General features: G+C 32.4%; 1 long non-coding RNA gene across 1 annotated transcript; it reads right to left on the reverse strand.

The window, feature by feature from the left end:
- Positions 1–313: 313 nt before the first annotated feature.
- On the reverse strand, positions 314–7,697 carry LOC134251237 (uncharacterized). The gene is made up of 10 exons (XR_009988692.1): positions 7,648–7,697; positions 7,455–7,513; positions 4,835–4,877; positions 4,637–4,695; positions 3,266–3,308; positions 3,085–3,143; positions 2,355–2,397; positions 1,676–1,734; positions 646–685; positions 314–550 (listed from the first exon to the last, which is right to left on the reverse strand). It is a non-coding gene; the product is annotated as an uncharacterized LOC134251237 (long non-coding RNA).
- Positions 7,698–9,412: the final 1,715 nt, after the last annotated feature.

The following is a 9,412-nucleotide window of genomic DNA, read 5'->3' on the forward strand; positions in this document are numbered from 1 at the left end:
GATTTTATTGATGCAGTTATCAAAATTTTTTTTATCCAATCAGAATCAAATATTTTATAGAAATTAAATGATAGCAAAATCTTTTCGAAACAATTCAAATTAATTAAACTTTTCAATACTTAATTATGTTTGGACAATTTCTCAAACGTAATATGAAAGAGTTTGTTTTTATAAGTATACGTTACTGTCGGCTTGACCTTGTTACTGTAAATAATTGATTAAGGTATCAGATATAATTCTATATTGTAAGAAGATTATTATAAAACTTTATGTTATAATTGTTTATTTTTTTTATATTAGTGTCTTGTATAAATATATGTAACAAAATAATGCTTACAATGCTGTCAAAAGTGTACAGATTGTTTGGATAATATATAAGTTCTCAAGTTTTACAATTTATGCGTTTACAATTTCTAAGCTTATTTTTGGTTATCCTGACATTCTTGTCATCTATTTATATTCCCTGACATAGTTCTGTTAAACTAATTTCTTTTAACATTTTTTCAAGTTTCACAGCTGCGTTATTTCATCACTCGATATGCTCTCTGGTCTACAAAAGAAAAAAAAATAATTTCAAGATACATGGTGTTTACAGGGTTAAAAGATTTTGTCCTTAGAACATTATAAAAATGCAATTTTTTTTACCTCTCTCGGCAGTTGTTGGATTCTAAAGACCTTTTAGCATCTGTAATTAACCAAACAAAATTAATATACTCAGTATTTTATACTCTTCCAGTCATGCCAAAGATCTCACTCATTAAGTAATAAAAAGGGAGGAAAATGATCATGGAAGTATTTTAAGAAAGTTCATATATTTATTTAAATGGTTAACCATAAAATAAACACAACGTAATTTCAAAACATCAAAATCGGAGTATTATTAACTTATATATGATACAAGTATGCATTATTATATAGATATTATTTGCTTGCTTTCTTCAAAATATGCGCGAAATTATTTTGTTGTCATTATTAAAACTAATTGTCATTTAACCTATCAAACATATTTTTACCCACACTTTCTGAAAAAAGGAAAGCTCGGGTATTTGTTAAAACCCTGGTGCGCCCGTCCGTTCGTCTGAAATCCTCTAATATTTTAATAAGTAACCAATTAATCTTTTTGACTATGATAGAGGTTGTCTTGTCTATGTAGACGTGAAATAACTTGTGGGATTTATAATTTTACTCTGGAGACCAAATATGGGTTAAAATGACAAACATTCAAGAACTAAATTTTATACAGTAGTCGTATTATCTTCTCGAAGGATATTGCTGGTTTCTTGTAGATGTGCAATAAGGGTTGAATCCCTCCATGAAGGAGTGTGCGTCGATATTGTGGGGTTTACTGTCTTATGACAGCAACTAGTTTTACAGTTACTCTCTTTTTCTTCAAAATTCCTTACATTATGGTTGAAACATGATAAAATTTCACCCTGATTGATTGCTTTATTTAACATGCCTCGTTATACTTTAAGAAAGTCAACACGCTATGCTTTAAAAATTATTTTCAAATTATAACCCTGTATAATGAAAGGCCCTATTAGATATTGGATTAATTGAGAACCATTTAGATTTTGAACATTCTGGTGAAACTACGTGCGGTGAATTCAGTTGAAGTAGCTAACTCATTCTCTCTCTCTCTCTCTCTCTCTCTCGATATATATATGATACTCACCTTGAGTATTGACATTTTCAGTCTTTGAAAAGGCTCTTTTTTCAAAACCAATGGAATTTCTAAAAAGGATAATAATTTTTTTTTTTAAAACATGTGAATTTTACTTAATGTGTTTTCAAAAGAGCCATTAAATATCCATAGAGAAGAAAATAATATTTTATTGTTGAACTACTTATAACTAAAAATTCTTTATAAGAGCTTGGCCACACCTTACCGAATAACGCTGATGGCAATTTTTAACTGTTCCTTGACTAATTTTCAAATAAGAATAGAATCAATGTCACGAAAGGTCCAGTGAAGTTTATTTCTCTCGAATTAAGGGTGTCCGTTCAAACTCTTTGTAAGAGCACAAATTTTTATTCTGAACTTCGCCATTAACGGTCGTGAAACAGATAAACGGCATGTGCTCTGCACGGCGACCATGCAAACATTGAACGCTACTAAGACGAGGAAAGCCGTTAACAGTGTTGTTTCCTTATTTGTCTGTAATCATACATTTTTTCATGTTTTATACGTTTTGATCGCAAGATTCTCGAAAAGCAGCGAGGGACGACCTTCTTCAACGTATTACCAAAGAATTGGGTTGTGCAACTGTTTTTATCCCCATTGAGTCTGTCAGAGCTATCAGCTAGGGTGTGACTAAGCCCTAAACAACAATAAATTCAACTATCTTAATTACATTAAAACGGAAATTCCTGAGGCTTTGGCACTGTTGGAATCATCTGTAATACAGAAAGCAAAGGTACTAATATCAATAAATATGTGTTCTTTATATTTTATATTTTTGAAAGATAATTTGCTAACATGTTAAATGCATACTGTCGTTCTTATCTTCTAAACTAAAAGGTAAATAACAATGTGTTTACAATAAAATTTAGTACCCAGTATAATTAACTTGCACATCCTGTTCTTTAAGGCTATGCATTTCCAATACCATTGCCTAAAGGACGTTCGATCCTGAGATTTTGAGTGGATTTTGCTCATGTCTTTTATTTATAAAATTCTGCATCATTTTAAGTTCTAACATTAGATCTGAATTCTACAATGCAAACTGAAATATATTCAATGAAAAAACCGCGATTCAATTCCATTCAAGTAGAATTAAGCTAGGGACTATATTTTGTGACGGAAGGTTTTTTAGACGAAAATGATCAGTTTTTTCCCTTTTGTAAACCAGTTATCACTTTATGGCACCTGATCCCACCTCTGATGTTTTGGAGGTTCGTGTTTGCTCTGCTCCTACTTTGTATTGTTTTATGGACTTTGATATTGAATACTGTTCGTTATCTCCATATCATTCATTTATAGCATTTGAAGCCTTAAAATATGCAAAAAACCTGCAAAATTGATTGTTTTCAAATTCATATAAAAGGAATTCTGGAGATTGCGATGAATTGTATGAATAGTACCTGAAACAGCAGAAGCGTCATGTATTTCTCCTTTTGTCTTCTCTTTTGAATTATCTGGACTTGAAAAATAAGGAGACAATTAAGATTAGGTCCCTGATATCACAAAATAAAAGATGTTGGATTAAACTTGATATATCATCTAGAAGCTGCCCAAAAATTTCATAGATATTAATTACAATACCTTGTAGAACAAAAATCTGAAGATTTTTCATTGTCTGTATTTTCTGCAATGAGAGAGTTTTACTTAGATAATTTACATGAATGAAAAACGTCTATTGCTTTAAGTTTCAGTTACATGCATATATAATGTCGTTGTTTTAAAAGTAAAGAAATTTCAATCCAACTGAATCCAAAATTATGTCCCGTAATGGAAGATTCGGGGGTATATAGTTTTCGTCCTGTCCGTCTAACTGTTTTTCCGCAAATACTTTAACCTTGTCCATAACATTTGACTGGATGAGGAAATGACTTTCATATTTACAGTTGTTTTCCTTGTGACAAGAGCTTTCTTTGGGTACCACCACATTTTACCTCTCAATCTTGATCTTTGAGTTTGACCCACTTTGAATAAAAACCTTAACATTAACTATGGTCACAAATTTTAAGCAGTTGGTACCTTTCAATTTGTATAAAGAAATACTGACCTTTCGACCTTAAATTTAGAGTTTGACCCACTTTTTAAAAACTTATTCTTTGAACATGACTTTTGGAACAGTTAGTGCCAGGGCTTATTTTTTTCACAGGTGTATTTCTTGTGAAAAGATTTTCCTCTTGATACCAACAATTTTGACCTTGACCCTGAAGCTCAACTTGCATATGAGAAACTTCACTTTTAATCGCCATACGCTGCCTTACGGAAGCATTATTGTTTCAGAAGCACATCTTGTTCTTAAAGGCTATACGTTTACAATACCATTGGTTAGAACATTTTTCCTTCGCGAGGTGCCATTATTGCAAATGTTTACAGTGAGATATTTAGCTTTTATTATTTTAGTTAAAATATGGAAAAACAAATGTCTTTCACAGGTAATTAGATTTGCTACACAGTGAGAATGGTTACTACATGTATCAATATTCAATATCTTCCACTTTTACATTACATCAAACTACTGTAAGTGTACATATATTGTGGTATTCAAAATTTAGCGCAATCACTTGACGTTCAGTTATTAACGTATTCAAGAATAAGCGCTACACACTTAGACGCTGTATATTGTATTTATACAGCACCTAATAAATGATATATTGTATTTGTTATAATTATTTTTTTAGCGGTACTCATAAACTAACGTACTGCTAAAGCCGCTAAAATATGAAGCCCGCTTCTTTTACTTACACATACAGTTTTTGTTGGTTGTATAAAAAGATTTAAATAAAAAAGTTTTTTAAAAAAATTAAAGTATTTTTTGTTTTGTTTTTTTAAACCAGTGATAAAAAGATACCATTTGAAGCTTTACAATGAGTAAGCTAAACAGCTGCAAAATGGAGACAACTGTTTTCAATTTCATAAAAAGGACATTATGGTGTTTACGATGAATTGTGATTGCAGTACCTGAAACAGTAGAAAGTTTATGTATCTCTCCTTTTGTTTTCTCCTTTGAATGATCTAGACTTGAAAATTGAGAAGAAAAATAAACATTAGGCTACTGATATCACAAAATAAAAGAAGTTATTCGGTTAAACGTATTATATCATCTAGAATCCCCGAAGAACTTAATCGTGTAAATCTCTTAGAAATGAATTACAATACCTTGTAGAACAAAAATCTGAAGATTTTTCACTGTCTGGATTTTCTGCAATTAAAGAATTTTACTAAGATAATTTACATAAATGAAAAACCTTTTGCTCTAAGTCTCAGTTACATGCAGATACTAGTATATTGTCGTCGTTTTAAAAGTAAAAAAAATTCTATCGGACAGAATCCAAAAAAACCCCCCCACAAAATTATGCCCCCGTAATTGAAGATTCGGGGTATATAGTTTTTGTCCTGTCTGTCTATCGTTTGACTTTTTTCCGCAAATACTTTATTATTGCCCATAACATTTGACTGGATAGTCGCGACTTTTGAACAATTAGTACTAAGGCTTTTATATTTGTATAAAATTGTAATCCTTGTTGAACATCCTTCCTCTTAATACTAACAATTTTTAATATGATCGTGGAATTTGTCTTGCATTTGAAAAAAATAAATTTTCACCATCGTTAGCAATATTATGGCATCAGTGTTTCACAAGCACTTGTTCTTTAATGCTATACGTTTACAATACTATTGCTTAACATATTTCCTCAGAGTTTGGTCATTATCCCTGAATTGTTTCCCGACATGACGTTTTTAGCTTTTATTATTTTAGGTTAGATATACAAAACCAACGGCCCTTAATTACTTATACAGAATAACGAGTAATGGAATTACTACAGAAATTCCACACAAAAAAAATCAATTATGAATTGCCAACACAGTGGCCATGGTATTATTAATGTACTTTATGCCAATTCATAATGAGTTACATAAAAATATTTGTTGAATGTGGAAAAAAAGATTTGAAAAGAAAAAGTTTAAAAAGAATTTAAAGTATTTTTTCGTTCATTTTTAAACCAGTCTTAAATATTTTACTATTTAAAGCCTTACAATAATGAGTTACATAAAAATATTTGTTGAATGTGGAAAAAAAGATTTGAAAAGAAAAAACCGCCGCAAAATGGATTGTGTGTGATTCACACACCAATAATTACACACAAAACTTAAAATAATTCCTTACATTTACACTTTATATGTTTGAAAGCACAAAAAATATACTCAATATTTGAATATCTCATTGTCATTTTTACAAATGTCACTGTTGCATCATTGTGACGTTAAGTTTCTACGTGCGAGTTTCTACGTGCGAGTTTCTACGTGCATGTTCTACGCGTGAGCATACACGAAAATGGTATTCAAATCACTGTTGGCTTACTCGAAAAAAAACAAACAGTGAGTATAAATATATTCATAAACAAGAGGCCCAGGGGCCATATCGCTCACCTGAGCAAATTGTCTAGGAAAAAAACACAAATCAGACCAGAACTGAAAAGTTTACTGAAAGGGGGGACTTGAATTTATTACTACTTTAAAATGCCTTCATTTTAATACAGCATATGACTTTGCTGTTCTTTATAAAAAGATTTTTTAAAAATATTTTCTTCTTGTACTATCACTAATCATTGCTTTAAAGTACTTAAGAAGACGATTTTTATTCCTATGTAAAACTTTGATCAGTCATTATGGCCCCACCCTACCCCGGGGGTCATGATTTCAACAAACTTGAATCTACACTACCTGACGATGCTTCCACATGAGTTTCATCTTTCCTGGCCCAGTGGTTCTTGAGAAGAAGATTTTTAAAGATTTTCCCTATAAACTCCTATGTAAAACTTTGATCGGCCATTGTGGCCCCACCCTACCCCCGTTGGTCACGATTTCAATAAACTTGAATTGACACTAGGATGTCACTAACTGAGGATGCTCCCACATGAGTTTCAATTTTCCTGGCCCAGTGGTTCTTGAGAAGAAGGTTTTAAAATATTTTCCCTATATACTCCTAAGTAAAACATTGATCGGCCATTGTGGCCCCACCCTACCCCTGGGGGTCATGATTTGAACAAATTTGAATCTACACCACCTGAGGATGCTTCCACATGAGTTTCATCCTTCCTGAACCAGTGGTTCTTGAGAAGACGATTTTTAAAGATTTTCCCTATATACTCCTATGTAAAACTTTGATCGGCCATTGTGGCCCCACCCTACCCCAAGGGGTCATGATTTGAACAAACTTGAATCTAAACTACCTGAGGATGCTTCCACGTGAGTTTCATCTTTTTTGGCCCAGTGGTTCTTGAGAAGAAGATTTTTAAAGATTTTCCCTATATACTCCTATGTAAAATATTGATCGGCCAATGTGGCCCCACCCTACCCCCGGGGGTCATTATGTGAACAAACTTGAATCTACACTACCTGAGGATGCTTCCACAAGAGTTTCATCTTTCCTGGCCCATTGGTTCTTGAGAAGAATTTTTTTTGATTAATTTTCACTAATTCATAATTATCTCCCCTTGGAAGAGGGGGTGGCCCTTCATTTGAACAAACTTGAATTTCCTTTACCTAAGGATACTTTGTGGCAAGTTTGGTTAAAATTGGCTCAGTGGTTCTTAAGAAGAAGATGAAAATGTTAAATGTTTAAAACAACGACAACAACGCCAACGACGACAACGACGACGACGACAGACGACGGACAAATTTTGATCAGAAAAGCTCACTTGAGCCTTCGGCTCAGGTGAGCTAAAAAGGCATTAAAGAGTTTACAATGAGTTTACAATGAATTGTGATTATATACCTGAAACAGTAGAAAGTTCATGATTTGCTCCTTTTGCCTTCTCCTTTAAATTATCTAAACTTGAAAATCGAGACGATAAATAAGCATCAAGCCACTGATATCACAAAATAAAAGAATATATCAGGTTAAACGTATTAAATCATCTAAAAGACTGTAATTGTGTAATTTTGTGTTTAGGAAAGATGAACAATACCTTGAAGAATAAAAATCTGAAGATTTTTCATTTTCTGGATTTTCTGCAATGAGTGAATTTTACTTATATAATTAACTTGAATTAAAAACGACTCTTGCATTAAGCTTCAATTACAATAAGATGTGTTATTGACGTTTAAAAAAACAAATTTCTTTCCATCTAAGGCCGAAATAAAAGACATATAATAATGACTTTGTAATTTAAAATTCAAAGGTATATTTTTTGTCCTATCTCTCTATTTGTTTTTTTTTTCCGCAAATATTTTTACCTTGATTATAATTTTTGACTGGATGGGGCTATGGTTTTCATATTCCAAAGGTGTATTTCTTATGAAAAGACCTTCCTCATACTACCAATAATATTGACCTTGACCTTGGAGTTTGATTTGCAGTTGAGAAACTTCAATTTTCACCATAAGCTGCCATACCGAGACATTACTTTCTCAAAAGCACATTTTGTTCTTTAAGTGTATGCATTTAACTACCATTTATTTAAACATCTTTGTTTAGAGAGGGGTCATTATCACTTATGTTTCCCGTTGCGTATTTGTAAGATTTGAAAATAATAAACAAGAGGCCAATGGGCCACATCGCTCACCTGAGCACGTAGGGTAGGAAAAAGTACAAAATAGCTTTTTATTGTAAAGTTTAAATCCAAAAGTAGTCCCATGACCAATCATGGATTTGCTATTTTTTAGAAAATGATTGTTAAAGAATTTTCCTATATATATCTTTAAAAACTTTGTCCGGCCATTTTGGCCCTGCCCTACCCCTGGGGATCATGATTTGAAAAAAAATTGAATCTACACTACTTGAGCATGCTTCCATATAAATATGATGAATTATGGCTTTAACATTCTTGAGAAGAAGATTTTTAAAGAATTTTCCTATATATTTTTATGTAAAACTTTGGTCGGCCATTTTGGCCCCGCCCTACCCCCGGGGGTCATGATTTGAACAAACTTGAATCTACACTACCTGAGCATGCTTCCATATAAATATGATGAATTATGGCTTTGTCATTCTTGAGAAAAAGATTTTTAAAGAATTTTCCTATATATTTTTATGTAAAACTTTGGTCGGCCATTTTGGCCCCGCCCTAACCCCGGGGGTCATGATTTGAACAAATTTGAATCTACACTACCTGAACATGCTTCCATATAAATATGATGAATTATGGCTTTGTCATTCTTGAGAAGAAGATTTTTAAAGAATTTACCTATATATTTCTATATAAAACTTTGATCGGCCATTTTGGCCCCGCCCTACACCCCGGGGTCATGATTTGAACAAACTTGAATCTACACTACCTGAGCATGCTTCCATATAGATATGATGAATTATGGCTTTGTCATTCTTCAGAAGAAGATTTTTAAAGAATTTTCCTAAATATTTCTATTTAAAAATATTTCTATGTAAAACTTTGGTCGGCCATTTTGGCCCCGCCCTACCCCCGGGGGTCATGATTTGAACAAATTTGAATCTACACTACCTGAGCATGCTTCCATATAAATATGATGAATTATGGCTTTGTCATTCTTGAGAAGAAGATTTTTAAAGAATTTTCCTAAATATTTCTATGTAAAACCTTGGTCGGCCATTTTGGCCCCGCCCTACCCCCGGGGGTCATGATTTGAACAAACTTGAATCTATACTACCTGAGCATGCTTCCATATAAATATGATGAATTATGGCTTTGTCATTCTTCAGAAGAAGATTTTTAAAGAATTTTCCTATATATTTCTATGTAAAACTTTGGTCGGCCA

Source organism: Saccostrea cucullata, unplaced genomic scaffold (assembly GCF_032062105.1).
Source record: "Saccostrea cucullata isolate Sc308-1 unplaced genomic scaffold, CSIRO_AGI_Scuc_v1 ctg1842, whole genome shotgun sequence".
In the NCBI taxonomy this organism is placed as follows: Eukaryota; Metazoa; Mollusca; class Bivalvia; order Ostreida; family Ostreidae; genus Saccostrea; species Saccostrea cuccullata.